General features: G+C 46.4%; 1 long non-coding RNA gene across 1 annotated transcript; it reads left to right on the top strand.

Moving 5' to 3' along the window:
• Window positions 1–4,741: 4,741 nt before the first annotated feature.
• Window positions 4,742–11,023, top strand: LOC127692559 (uncharacterized). The gene is made up of 5 exons (XR_007979485.1): window positions 4,742–5,003; window positions 7,329–7,390; window positions 9,222–9,324; window positions 9,836–9,968; window positions 10,758–11,023. It is a non-coding gene; the product is annotated as an uncharacterized LOC127692559 (long non-coding RNA).
• The last annotated feature ends 3,924 nt before the right edge of the window (window positions 11,024–14,947 follow it).

The raw sequence follows: 14,947 nt of genomic DNA, 5'->3' as shown, positions 1-14,947 counted from the left end.
TAAGGAGTTATTTAAGTCTTTCTTGAAGCCCTCTATCAGCATCATTAGATATGATTTTAGATCCAACTCTTGCTTTTCCGGTGTGTTGGGGTATCCGAGACTTGCTGTGGTGGGAGAACTGGGTTCTGATGTTGCCATGTGGCCTTGGTTTCTGTTGGTAGGGTTCTTGTGCTTGCCTTTCACCCTCTGGTTATCTCTGGTGCTAGTTGGTATTGTTGTCTCTGTCTGAACTTTGTTCCTCCTGTGGACTTGTAAGCCTGTGTCCTTACTCCTCTGAGCTCAGAAGTGAAAGCACTGCTGGGAGATCTCTCTCTCCTGGCAGGCTGTGCACAGAAGGCTGTGGAGTCTCCCTGCTCCCTGGTGCCAAGGGCAGCAGGAAGACTTCTGTCCAAGCTGCTCCACTGATCTTATGCCCTGTATGCTCCTAGCTGGTCCCTTCCAGAGAGAAGGTGGAGGTCAGTGCTCAGAAGTGAAAGTGCTGCTGGGAGATCTCTCTCTCCTGGCGGGCTGTGCATAGAGGGCTATGGAGTCTCCCGGCTCCCTGGTGCAAATGGCGGCAGGAAGACCTCCATGTCTAAATTTCAGATCCCCTTTTAAGTCTCTTTTAAGACTCCGCAGGCTCCTATGGCATTTCTAACACCAAGCCCCATGTCCCATAGTGGCCAAGAGCCACCTGGGTCCTCAAATGTCTTTCCTATGGTCTCTACTGTAGACTCCTCCCTCACCCGACAAGTGTCACCTGAAGAATAGGGCCATTATTCCTGGAGATTGGCTGACAGCCACCACTGTCACAATCACTCTTAAGGGCTCTAACAGTTTCTTTTAAAGACACCCTCCCCAGTATAGTTTAAAGGAAGGCTTAGCCTCTCAATTCCTGGCCATTGAGCTAAGGCACCTGTGTAACTCTCTACAATGTGTATAGCACTCCTATTTAGACAGTCATGAAATGGATCTTCCAGAATGGGACAGAACCTAAGGACAGTAAATGAGACCAGGTGGCTCCAATATGCCGTATAGTTTGTGATCCTTTAGTGCCCTTGGGATAGATAACTTCTGTGCTGATTAGTTTTTGTCAACTCAATACAAACTAGAGTCACCTGGGAAGAGGTAATCTAAATTGAAGGATTGTCCCCCATAGGGTTGACCTGTGGCTGTGTCTTGGGGGGGTCATTTTTTAAATTGAAAGCTGATGTGTGAGAAGCATGAAGCCCAGCCTGCTGTGGACAATGTCACTCCAAGCAGCAGAGCAGATTGGGGGGGGGGGGGGGGGTCTGACAATGAGAGTGCTTTTGCTTCAGTTCTTGCTCCAGGTTCTTGCCCTGAGTTCCCGCCTTCCTGATGGGCTGCAACCTGTAAGGCAAAGAAGCCCTTTCCTAGTGGATTTTGATCATGTGTTCCTCACTGCAGGAAAACCATCCTCCGAGGCCTCCTGATTCACAGCTTTAGGCCGGCTCTGTGTCCTCTCCTGTCTAGTTCCTATTTGCTTTCAAATGCCCTGACTCTTTCACCCACAACACTGGGTGGGTAGCCTATTTGGTTTGTCTCAGCTTAGGGCTTTGGGTTATACCCCACCTTTTTGGATCTGCCCTAGCCCAGGACCTGTCTTCCCTTCAATGTCCTTCTGGATGTATGTAATGACTTATTCATCTGCACACCAGACAACCCCATATCAAAGGAATCTGCATCATAGAAAAGCTACCCCAACCGTGACCCAGGAAGTCTACGTTCCTAGAGTCCTTTACACAACCTGCAGACCTGGACAGAGACTCTCCTGTTGGCAGCGGGGCTGGTCAGCCACTTCAGTAGCTGTTCACCTGCTTCCATAACCCTAGGGAGGGCCCTGGTGAACTCTGTCTCACCCAGACATGTGAAGTTCACTTCTTGGTGTTTCAGCTTGGAGAAGACTGCCTGCCATAGAGTGATCATTCCCTGCTGTTGACTTCTCCACAGTGATGGATATGACCATGGGATGTCAGCTAAAATAAACTCTACTTTCCTGAGTTGATGCTGTGAAGGTATTTTATCATAGCAACATGAAAGTTACTGAGACAGACACCAGCTTCTGTTTAACCTTCTGGTGTGTTTGATAGCTTTGGATTACAGGACATGGAGCTCTATATAGGATTGTCTCAGGGATATTGAACATTGCCATCCACACTGACACTGTGTCTCACTACTGAGGACCTCTTGACCACCAAATGACATCACAAGATGACCTTCAACCTCCTGTGATAACCATCTACATCCTTCTCAAATATATAGCTCAATCCTTTTAGCCTTATGATCCTAGGATTCTGTGACAGAGAGGCACCAGCCAGGTTCCCTAGCACCCTTTCCCAGTTGTGAAGCAGCTCCAGAAAGAAAGAGATCTCTACTCCTTGATGGTTTGACCCTGCTGATCGGTCGGAGGGAATGTAGAGATTTAAAAAAAAAAAAAAAAGACCCCTTTCCCCATCCTCTGAAGATCAGATCCTGATAGGCTGGAGCTTGACCCAAAGGCCTGTGGTGTCTTAAAAAAAAACATTAGTTCCCACCTCCTAAAGAGCCCTGGTGCCTCACCCTCAGTTTATATCCTAAGAAGATAATGAGTTGCCAGGCTTTTATCTTTCCAAATTCAAATCCACTCACAGCTCAAGGAGCAAGGTCACACTTTAAGTGTGCCTTTTCCTTCCTGTTCACAAACTACAGACAACCCTGTCCCCAAGGGCGTGGGTTTACTCTCCCAGGTAATAAGGCACACCCTGGAGCCAGAGGTCCAGGAAAGAAATTGAAACAAACCCCTCCCTACCCATCTGCAGTTTGTTTGGGTTGTAATTTTTCTGACTTGCCCATAGGGTTCTAGTATAGGGGGTGACTAGCTGCCTTCTGGTTGGATTTGAGGCCTGCTCTACAGGAGTACATTTTATGGCTGGCACTGTAATCCTGGTCAAAAGACAGTGGCGGAGGAAGAAATGGGCCCTGGGTAGAAAGAACCTGTTGTTACTTTACTAAATGACCATCCTGTCAAATCGCCTCTTATACAGCACTTGGAATGCTTTCAACTTTGTCTCTGTGTTGAGAGGTCTGAGCCCTCCTCTGTTTCTATTAAGAGCCCTTGAAAGTGCAGGTTTTGGATTGAAGATTGCTCAGTACTGTGGAGGAAATAATCAGACTAACAGACTAACTTAAAAACGGGAAAATGATGAATGTAAAACTGCAAAATCTTTGGGGTTTAAGTTTATGCACGTGGCTGTGTGCGCTTATGTGTTGTCTACGTGTGTTCGGTTTGGATGTTGTTTACACGATGTGCAAATGGCTTAAAAATAAGTGGTCACAGAAATTGAATTTTGTTTTCTTTTAGTTCACAGAGTGAATGGATTGTTAGGCCACAATTCCTGGTGGGTAGCCTGATAGGAAACAATGATGGGGAAGCACAGAGAGAAGGGGTTCAGTCAGTGTGGCCATGTTGGAAACCGCAAGCTGAGAAGTCTAACAGCACCAAGTCCATATTTAGAGTCCGCACATGAGGTTTAAACAGGGAAAAACTTAAGAGAGCAAGAGATGTGCGTAAACGGCCAAGGTGGGGGTTTTTTTTTCTTCTCCCTCCGGACCCACTCTCTCCGGCCCAACTAATTTAAATTTTGCTTTGCTTTTCTCTTTTCTTTCTTTTCTTTCTTTTCTTTCTTTCTTTCTTTCTTTCTTTCTTTCTTTCTTTCTTTCTTTCTTTCTTTCTTTCTTTCTCTCTCTCTCTCTCTCTCTCTCTCTCTCTCTCTCTCTCTCTCTCTCTCTCTCTCTTTCTCTCTCTCTCTTTCTCTTTCTTTTTTGTGGTTTTTCAAGACAGGGTTTCTCTGTATAGCCCTGGCTGTCCTGGAACTTGCTCTGCACACCAGGCTGGTCTCGAACTCAGAAATCCACCTGCCTCTGTTTCTCAAGTGCTGGGATTAAAGGCATGCACCACCACTGCCCGGCTCAAGGGGTTATAAGATCATTGTCTCAATTCTGCTCCCAAAAAGATAGTTTCAAGAAGCCCTTATTGCTCCGGGGAAGGACTAATTCTCAGATGATTAGTGCTCCTGGGGGCTTAGCTTCATCATCACATCTAATTGTCCTAATTCAGAATTCAGGGGTGTTCCTGTATCAGCAAGACAGTAGCGGTGGAGTCTTGCTATGATCTAGTTAGGGACTTGCCCTATATTGGTCTAATAATGGGACTTACCCTATTTGATCTAAATAATAAGCCTTAATATTAGGTGTTGTATTAGGGTTCTCTAGAGTCACAGAACTTATGGGTAGTCTCTATATAGTAAGGGAATTTGTTGATGTCTTACAGTCTGTAGTCCAACTCACCAACAATGGTCAGCAACAGCTGTGGATGGAAATCCAAGGACCTAGCACTTTCTCAGTCCCACAAGGCAAGCAGGTAAAGATGAATCTTCCTTCTTCCAATGTCCTTATGCAGGTCTCCAGCAGAAGGTGTAGCCCAGAATAAAGGTGTGTGCCACCATGCTTGGATCTGGGACTTGGTTTGTCCCAGGGGACCTTGAATGCAGAGATCTCCTTGCCTTAGTCTTCTAGGATTCATAGACACTATGCGTCAAGATCTCCTTGTAGAGATTAAGGTCAGAAACTTGTATCTCCAAGCCTCAAGATTAGGATCATAGGTGAGCCTTCCAATTCTGGATTGTAGTTCATTCTGAAAGGGTTAACTCCAAAACTTTAAAAAGGTCAGAGGCTAAATTACATTCCCCAGTCCACAAGGGGCGGAGGGTGGAGACTGACCTAAGGGGAACACATTCTGAAGGAAGGACTGTTGGCCACTTATCTTATCCCCTAGAGACCAATCTGTTTAAAGGTAATACTACTGTTCTGCCAATCACATTGTACCTAATGGTATAAAAGGTCTGCTGTGCAGACTGCACAGGTCATTCTCTGTGTGCAGGGTGACCACAACATTTGGTGCGTGGGACGGGCACCTGACCTCCTGTGGGGACACGCTGGAGTAGTGTATCGGAGGTCTCCAGCAGGTACCGTGGTTTGTTTTCTGTCTGTCTTGCTGTTTGTCAAAGTCTGAGTCTGTAAGCCTCTGTCTGAACTTTCAGTTTGCTTGTAAGCATCTAGAAGGCTCGGAAAGCCTACTGTGTCTGATGTGGTCAAATTCCACTGGCAGATATGCCAAAAGTCAAGGACACTCCAGGCCCCTGGGGAGAGAGTCAGGAAAGCTCTGCTCCTTCTGAAAACAGTAAGACAGTAATGGCAGAGTCTTGCTATGATCTAGTTTTGTTTGTTGGTATCTCATTCTGTGTTCTTGGACTTAGACTGACAACATTGTTTGGACTGAGAGACTCCAACTCAATGTTTTTAGACCCCCTAAACAACTAGTCCAGCACAGAGTAAATTGTTTTTCTGCTTTCAGCTTGAGAAAGATAGCCCACCCTCTTCTAGTTCCAATATTTAACTGTACAATGCCCCAAGGGCGTTTGCTCCAGATAATCTCTAATCTTCCTTAAGGCATAAACTATTGCCTGACTTCCTCAATCTGTACTTCCCCATTCCAAGCATAATTTGTCCTCAACCCCTGGCCTTGTGAATTGTGTCCTCCACCCCTTGTCTTATGATTTTTCCCCTTCAGTTTTGCACGGGGTCCCACAGTCCTCTACCCCTGCGCGGTGTATGACTGTGGACCCCAGAGCTCTGGAATAAAAAATCCGCTTACTATTGCATTGAGACCGTTTTTCACGAGTGATTTGGGCGTCTCCTTCCAAGGCATGGGGCGCCGGGGTGCCCACTTTTATCAGGTCTTACAGGACATTAGACTGACTGAAAAACAAGTTAGTTACTCTCTGCTTCTCCAAATGACCTACCCGTAGGGACCTTTGACTTGCAGGTGATCAACGCAGTAGAAAAAAGGTCTTTATCATTACCTAGAAAAATCTACTAAGAGCATCACACAAGTGCGCCAAGTTAAAACAAAGGAAAGACTGAGAATACTGAGGACCCCTGGTGGGGAAAATAGGTCTTAACGGGATACCCAAATTCTACCTAATGTGGGCACCGCGGGAAATATGGGTTTAAATCCTGCTTTGACTAGCTATCTGTTTATAAGCAGGTACAGATGGAAGAATAAAGTGTTAAAAGTTTATTTCATTTGTTTTAGATTGTTTTGGTTTTCATAATGGGTGTGAAGTTGAGTTTTGTAATATTATTCCTCTGGAAGAGAGGTCAAAATAAAGGTTTTTCTGGTTACTGACTCAAGGATAGGCTAATTTGAGAAAAAGGTTTTGTCTTTGTATTTTTAGAAAGGGTGATCAGGCTCTGGACATCTTCCAGAGCTGTTTGGATCAGAAATGACAGAGGGAGACCTCCAGGGGACTAGATTCCATCATATCAAAAAATCTTTGTGATACTAAAATTTTGATATTTATACATTACAGAAAATATGGCCTTAGTAAATTTCCTCGTCAGACATGCTGAACTGACCTCCTTGAACTCCTGATGTACTAGACTTCAACCAGATTACAGACATCACAGACTGATTGGTCCTGATTTTCTACCCTTCCCCACCCCCACCCCCTTTATATTTCAACGCCTGTATTCAGCTTGAAGAAGTTACAAAGAGTCATTGACCCAGTTCCCTGGGATTTTGGACTGGAGAGGTTGTTATTGTCTTTCTAGAAAATATAGAAATGGTCATATTTAGAACAGGGAAAAATAGAATTGACTATATAGACATAATTTCATTTGTTAAAAATCTTTATAATTGTTATTAAGTTCAAGTCATAAGTTCTTATTTGGTATAGAATTTATTTTGATACAAAAATCAAGGTTTTCATTGGTATAAATTTCTTCTATTGATACTGAAAATTTTAAAGTACAAAGTTTAGACCCAGTCTGTTTTTTTTTTTTTTTTTCTGTTATTATAACAGATCTGAGATGTTTAAGCCTGTGAGTTTAGGGCCAAATAACAAATAAAGGCTCTGAGTTTATTGTTAGGGTGTTTTCAAGATTTTAATCAAAACAGCTGAAAGTTGTCAAGGCTTAACAGTTCAGAGATGCTTTAGAGAGTCTTTAAAGGCATCAGAAGTCCACAGAATGTGATGGTCTATGTTATTCATTTCACTTGTTGAGATTAGTCTGCTTCTGACAGCTTCCCTGTCTTAGAATCAAAAAAGAAACTGAGCATCTGTGAGTTACTCCAGCAGTGGCAACACAGCCACTAGGCAAAAATTCTCTCTCCATCTATCTACAAATACTGTCCAAAGGAAGGACACACATACAGGTTTAAGGCAGCTTAAACCTGCGAGACAGAGTAGGCAAGTCCTTAATATTCCTGTTTCTCTAATGTCTGTCAGATGTTCATGAACCAGAAGGCTGAAGACCAATGCTCCGACGTTTTGAAGTATAAATTGTCCAGGTATTCAGCAGTCTCTATCATTTGACTAAGTCTTAAAAGCTGTGTTAAGCTTCCTATATATTTTTAGTTAATATTGCTCACTCTTCAGATTTCTGATGGGGTTGAAGACTGTTAGTCTCATAGCCAGCCCAAGCTGTTTAACTTTGAGAAAGCTATATAGATTTAAATAGATGGCTTTCAGATGACATAAGATTTATAGCCAAGACATGAGTCAGGTGTTAATTCTTATAGTCTTCTAAGATAGTACAGATGACAAAGGTTATGTTTGATTGACAGAGATGATAGACTGGTGTAGGTCTATCTTATAGCTTATACTTTACAAAATGGTAATAGTTATGCTCAATTTATATCTAGAAAGTTTTATATTAAACAGAAAAGGTGTTACAAGATTTCCTATCCATTCACATTGAGGCAGTAAGAGGCCAGTGATTAGAAAAGAGAGAGGAGGAGCTAGAGAAAGAGAGGACTGTACGAGGGGAGGAGGAGCCCTGAGAGCCACCTCCCGATACCACGGTGGCTCTCTCACTAAGAACATATTTCCCAAGAGACTGATTAATCTCTTTGAAACTGTTTTATTTATAATACAGGGAGCCAAAAAGAATACCCCCTCAGACTCATGGGTGCCATCAATTGACATTACCCAGGCTGTCATGTACAGTGGGCTTTCCCTGACTAGACCTGACTGGGACTTTAATATGACAGAAGGTAAGGGGCACCTGAAGGTCCCCAACCAGACTCCATGAACAGGTCTCAAGGGGGCCGCATGGCAGCCCACAAATTTGACCAAGGTATGTGAGGTTAAACAGGGACCGCAGCCTTTCTAGAGCTGATCAAGAGGCATTCCACCAATATACACCCTATGACTCCAGGGACAAGGAATATAAAACTACTGGGACAATGGCTTTTAAAGACCAGGCTAGTAGAGATGTCTGGAAAAAACTTCAGAGGCTAGAGAAAAAAAAAATTAGCCGTTGAGACATTTAGTGTAGGTTGCTGAGAAAGTCCGTAGAGCGATTTAGTACAGGTTGCTAAAAAACGTCTATAGAGAGATTTAGTGCAGGTTCCTGAGAAAGTCTACCATTGCAGGAAGACAGAGGAAGAGAGAGAACAGAGAGGGGGGAAAAAAAGACAGAGAAAGAAGCTACAAAGAGTCCTGGCTACAGTAGTTAAAAAAAAAAAAAAAAGCAGAAAAGTGAGACAGGAAAGGACCAGTGCGCATACTACAAGGAGAGAGGCCACTGGGTAAAGACAGTGACTAGGGGAGATGGGGTTCTGACCACATCCCCCAACCCAGGGTAACTCTGAGAGTGGAGGGGAAATGCACTCAGTTCTCGGTGGACACAGGGGCTCAACACTTGGTGCTCCAAGCCAATGGCCCTGTTTCCCAGAAAAGATCTTGAGTCTAAGAAGCCACTGGCACCAAAATGTATTCATGGACTACCTGAAGAACAGTGGACCTAGGGATGGGATGGGTAGCCCATTCATTTAGGGTCACCCCAGACTGTCCTTACCCTCTGTTGGAGCAAGACATATTCTCCAAAATGGGGGCCCAGATACACTTCCTGTCCAACGGGCCGCAGCTAACTGGCCCAAAAGGAGAGACTGACACCTGCTAAAAGTCGAAGCTACAGACGGGAGCAGTTCTCTCCATGAAGGTCAGAGACGAGCAGGCGCTACTAATGAGGATGGCACAAATGTCATCCAGGCAGAAACTCCACCCCCTTAGCACTCAACGCAGAAAGTGGCACTAATTGCCCTTACCAAGACCTTAGAACTTAGAGCAGGGAGAAAATTAACATCCATGTGGATAACAGGTATGCCTCTGCCACAGCCCACGTCCACAGGACTATATGCCAAGAGAGAGGACTGCTCACATCAGAGAAAACAAATAAGAAATCTTAGACCTCTTGGATGCCCTAATGAAGCCAGCAACTGTGAGTATTAATCACTGCACAGGACATCAGAAGGGAAAAGACAGTGGGCAATAACCAGGCAGATCAAGTGGCTCCAGAAGTGGTTGTGCCTATCCTGGTTATGGGCCTGCAAGTGACACCCACTGGGAAATGGGACTGAATTAAGTGATGGCCTCACTTAAGATATACTAAAGAAAAAAGGACTCAGATTGCTAACCAACCTACCAATTATTACCAAGAGAAGGCGTTTACAAGAAGAGAGAACTATACTCCCCAGAAAGTAAGCAAAGACTTATTAGGCCAAATGCACAGATAAACTCATTTAGGAGATAAAAAGCTTGCCCAGGCAGTTAAGGGACCTAGAGTATCTATATCTGACTCAGGTAAGGTATGCCACAGCAAGGGACTGCTTATACCGCAAAAAGACCTACAAGAGAACAGCCTAAAATATATTAAGAGATTTTTTTTTTTAAGTTAAGGCAGGAGAACATGGTTACAAATACCTCCTAGTGTTTGTGGATCCTTTCTCTAGATGGGTTGCTGCTTTCCCCACCAAGAAGGAAACAGCTGCCATGAGAGCTAAAAAAGCTTAGAAGAAATTTTCCCAAGTTTCAGAGTGCCCAAGGTAACCGGATCAGACAATGGTCCTGCTTTTGTCTCTTAAGGTAAGTCAGGGATTGGCAGAGATATTGGGGAGTAACTAGAAGCACTATTGGGTGTACTGTCCCCAGAGTTCAGGGCAGGTAGACAAAGTAAAACCATACGAGAGCCACTATCATCACTAGTAGGAATGAAACAAGCAAGCAGTGGTGTAAAGTAGCGAATTTAATCAGTGTGGCCACAGTAGAAAGAGGAAGAGATACAATGACCTTCCAAGTGCCCTTTGCAATACTGACATGAGCTTTAGGTTAAGACAGAGGATTGGGGCGGGGGCAGAGGAGAGCTATGTGTAATGAGGTGGTCCTGCCCAAGGTGCAGCCTCAATCTCATACATCATCGCTCTCTTCCAGGGAAGTGGCCTGTCCTCTGGGAGCTTTGCTGCTCTTGGACAATGACTAACGCTTTCTTCAGTCTTGAAGATGGGTGAGATAGGACATAGGTTAAGACAAGGCAGAGATGCCAAGGTCTCATCCTGGGCCTTGATGCTTTGTGGGCCCCAGTGAGGAATCGGGGCTATTTAGCAAAATCTCCAAGAGCCTGTTCTACCCTCAGCTGCACAGGGCCATGTAGGGTGGGGCTGGGGAGGCACAGCCTCCCCAGCCCATCATGGCCTTGGAGGAATGGAAGCCCTCTATGAATATGAATACTGTTCAAGTATGAGCTACCTCTGTGAAGGCTGTTCACCCAGAGGCCTCAGGTGGTGCTGAGCACTGCACCCTGGGGATAGTCTGGTTTGGGTTCAGTCATTCTGTGAGCATGTGGCCAGCCTGAGCAGTTATTTCTGCTTCCCATAGCATCCCTGGACCATTGGGGGGCTGATCCATTGTGACTGATCAAGAGGCTCCTGCCCCACCCCACCCCCAGCCTCTGCCCAGCTGCTCCTATCCAGAGAGAGAGAAAGAGAGAGAGAAAGGAGAAACTTCCTGCCCTACATCTATTCCCTTGGGTAAGAGTTAAGAAAATTTTAGGACTTGACCTTATTACCTGGACTCACTTTTGTGGCCACTCCAGAATAAGAACCCAGAGTGCTCAGACCAGGTCCAGTCCTGGGGGACAGGGCCAAGACACCTCCTGGCACTGGTCTGAGGTGTGTCGTCCCCCCCCCCACACACACACACACCTCTGCAAGGGACCGCTGTGGACCAGAGAGGTCCACAGGTCTCACCATCTCTCCCGCTAAGCATGGTAGTAGGCTTCTGGACAGGCCTAGGTGAGGAGTGGGTAGAGAAGGCATTTGCTTTCCAAGGTTCTGGACCAACCCAAGGATCAGGCTTGGTGGGTTCGGGCCCGGATGCCACCTCTGAGAAATAGTGTCAAACACTGCCCACTTAAGTGCCCATGGAACTGCAGGCCCCTGGGCCCTCTGTCTTTGTGACATTGTCAGTCCAAATAGGGGACTAAAATCACCCAAATGTTCATCACATCACTGAAAAGAAAAAAAAAAAATCCAGGGAAGCTGTGCCTCCAGTCAGGAGAAAGCTTGATTTAGCCTGCTGCTGCTATGCATGCAAAACTACTGGCATGAGTCTGTGACCTGGAACCTGGAAAAGGCCAAACAACCATGTGGCCCTTAGTGACAGCAGGGATTGTATCAGGAGAGTAGGAGGAGGGTGGGCAGGGGAGTCAGCATTAGCATATGAAAGAAACCAATTGGCAGAAAAGTCTTGGACCCAATCCCTCCAAGGCCAACTCCTAGCAGACCCACAAAGGGCTTACACTATCCAAGCGACCCCCTAGCCACTGGCGCCATTGAGCTTCTGACCTTTCTTCAAACTCTGGCCCACTTCTTCCCCTTGAGATGCTTTCTTCCTTAATAAACCACCTCTGCTTCCACTACTGCCGGTCAAATGTCCCCATGCAATTTCCTTTCACAGGACACAAGAATCTGGAAATCCCAGTGAGCGTTGGTCAGATTCCATCATCTGCCAATAGCATCCTGGCCTCATTGCCAGTATCAGTGCCTGCCAGCTAGGCCACTTGGGAGGTCTCGGCAGCAACAGCACCTGGTTTGCCACTTGCTGACGGAGGTGTCTGAGCATGGTGGAAAGATCCTGGCTACCTGCAGGCTTGCTGTGCTGAGCCAGCGGTGAAGCCCACCTAGGAGTTGGGAAAGACTCTCTCACTGAGTTGCATCCTGGCTGTGATAAGGTCTGAGGAAGCTCGCTCTATCTGCTCTGGACTGAGTAACAGATTAGGGCTGTGGAATGCCGGGTACTCTGGTGTCTTTACTCAACGGGTGCAAAGGTAGCTTTGTACCATCACGGAACAGTATGATGCAGTCCTTCCTGTGGGTTGAGGCGGGTGCTGTTTGTAGGCGTGCCCTTTACATTTCTGCCTTGTTCCAGTGTGTGCTGGCATATTGGGGCAGCCAGCAGCGGGAGACCCAGGAGAGGAGTTGGGATGCGTACAAGGTGCCAACTGGGAAGTGAAGACTAGGTACCACCTCAGTGCCCCATTCTGCCAGGGGCAATTGAAGGTAAACGGGGTGCATCTATCTGTCATGTCAGCTGCCCACCGTGGGGACTCTGCTCTCTGAGGCCCCGACGGGATGTTCATCCTTCATCCTCTTAGGTTAGTGTGGGATCACTGGCCTGGAGGGTTGTAGGCGGGTGACTTTGGTTCTGGTAGCGTTGCAAAGCCAGGGGTCCCCATGAGCGTTGGCCAACCTTTTCTATAGAGGGCCAGATAGTAAACATTTTGTCTCCTTGGTAACCAGTCAGCTTTGGACTGTTAGTCACAAATCAAGAGATGCCTTTGAGATCCAACAGCCAGCAACTTGCAAAGGAAGCCAGGAGAACACCTGGCCTGCTCCACAGGTCCACAAGAGACATCAGGCTGATTCCTTTTAGCCACTCATGGCCTGTTCTACTTTAGCTCTAGTGTTTGAGTGCTCCAAGAAGTCTTGGCTATAGTACAAGTTCCTTGCTTGCTAAGAAAGGTAAGGCCAAGCCTGCCTTTATAACAGCTCAGCAGGAATAAGAAAGCCCTGGGCTTGCAGAGTAATTGGCCTCTAAAATGGGTACGTATGTGTGGGGGGGCGCGGGTAACCTCTTGTCTTGTTGGGGGCACCTAAAGGAAGATAGGAATTCAGATATGAGTGTCCGTGTATACCATGTAGGGAGCCTTCAGGGAGACGGGTCCCAGACCTCAGTTACGTTTTCTGAGAAGACAGCAGAGGCAGCAATGTCCTCAGAGAAGCAGGGCCAGGTGGTGGCCATGGAGGACACAGAAGTAGCCATGTTCAGGTTGGGATCAGGACTGCAGGCTAGAGGCTGAGTCTGTGGCCAGTTCAGCCCTTGATGATCTGGGTGTACTGCACAGTGAATATAAAGAAATGAGGAGACAGTGTGGATGGAGTTAGAAGAAGGGGTCAAAAAGATGTGCTCTTGATGGCAGAAGAGATGCTGCTAGCAGCATCAGGACCTGCCCTGCCTCCCTAAGGGATTCTTCTTCTGTCCATGGTGCTCTCCATACATTTAAACCCCAATTCATCCTGGCTGGAACATCAGGATACAACGTCTGTGGAAAGTGGGACTCCGCCCGCACCTCTAGAATACGATGCACCAAAACCATTCTCTTGATATAAGAGGTGAACGATCCTGAGCAGGAATTTAGCCTGTGAGGCAGAGAACTGGGAAGTCCAGGTCACAGGTAAACCACGAACAGAAACGGACTCCAAGGAACCCTGGGTGGGCTCCTCTGGTTCTTTGGAGCTGGCATCAAATGTCAGGTTCAGGGAACCAACTCTTTGTCTTGGCAGCTGGGATGTAAGGGCGCGTCGAACTGTGAGGCCCACCACGGTGAGTATCTATGAACTGCATGCTCAAAGGGCTGTGTTTTCTCAGACAATATGGGGGCAATGAAGACCTGCCTGTAGTCTTTGGAAGAACATCAGTAGTTCCTATGTTTGGGTGCAGTCTGTAATATTTTTCCATAGGGCTAGAATCTTCAGCACCTGTGGGCAGAGACTTGGGGGAAATGCCACGCCTGTCTTCACAGCATAAAATATTCTCAATTGATGATAGCTCCAGTCAGTCCATCTCAGTGAATAAATGAAGAGTTTGAGGCATCATATCTATATGAGGAAGCCAGTTCCATATTACAGGAGAAGGCTTAAAATCCCCTCACTCAGAGGCCATTATCCCCAAATAATAGCCAAGAAGAAAGAAGTATTCTTCCCGTTGATGTGGACTTTGTCCCCGTAGGTGTCCAATTCTGACCATATCTGAGCTCATGTATGACTGAATTCACTCATGATCTCCTTACCCAACAGCAACGTGGAGAGGGTAGACATCTCTCAGAGTGGCATGGCCATCCAGCAGGGTTTCCATGTGTTCTCTTTACTGGGCCACTGCTTCAGGCCTGCCTAGGAGGAAGCAGAATTCTAAACGGTCCACTGTGGACAGTTGTAACTGTCACCAGGTGTGGCCAATCATCACTAAAGGTGAGAGTGGAGGGATAGAATACAGGGAGAGAGAGAGAGAGAGAGAGAGAGAGAGAGAGAGAGAGAGAGAGAGAGAGAGAGAGAGAGAGAGAGAGAGAGAGAGAAAGGGAGAGAGAGAGGGGGGAGAGGAGGGAGAGAGAGAGAGGAGAGAGAGAGAGAGAGAGAGAGAGAGAGAGAGAGAGAGAGAGAGAGAGAGAGAGAGAGAGAGACCTAAATCAGAAAATGTCAGCAGATGTCTGCAAGCAAGGTCAGAGTCCTGGATGCAGGGATGGCTGACAAATCCAACTTGGGAACATCCAATTGGCCCCATCCTACTTATAGGAACCCCTGAAGTGTGCCTTGGTAATCCCTGGCTCTAAGAACTGTTTCAAGTGAGAGGCTGGAGAAAGGTGTTGGTAAGACAAGTATGGGAGACCAGGCGCTACTCAAGGTCCTAGGTACCCCAAGATGAATTCAAGGATAAAGACCTAGAAAGCAAAGCCCATGACTGTACCTCCTGTCCTCACTGACACGCCAGTATCTGAGAACATTGCCATGCCA

Source organism: Apodemus sylvaticus, chromosome 9 (assembly GCF_947179515.1).
Source record: "Apodemus sylvaticus chromosome 9, mApoSyl1.1, whole genome shotgun sequence".
Taxonomy (NCBI): Eukaryota; Metazoa; Chordata; class Mammalia; order Rodentia; family Muridae; genus Apodemus; species Apodemus sylvaticus.
Note: the sequence above shows the minus strand (reverse complement) of the source record. Positions and strands in the feature narration are given on the sequence as shown.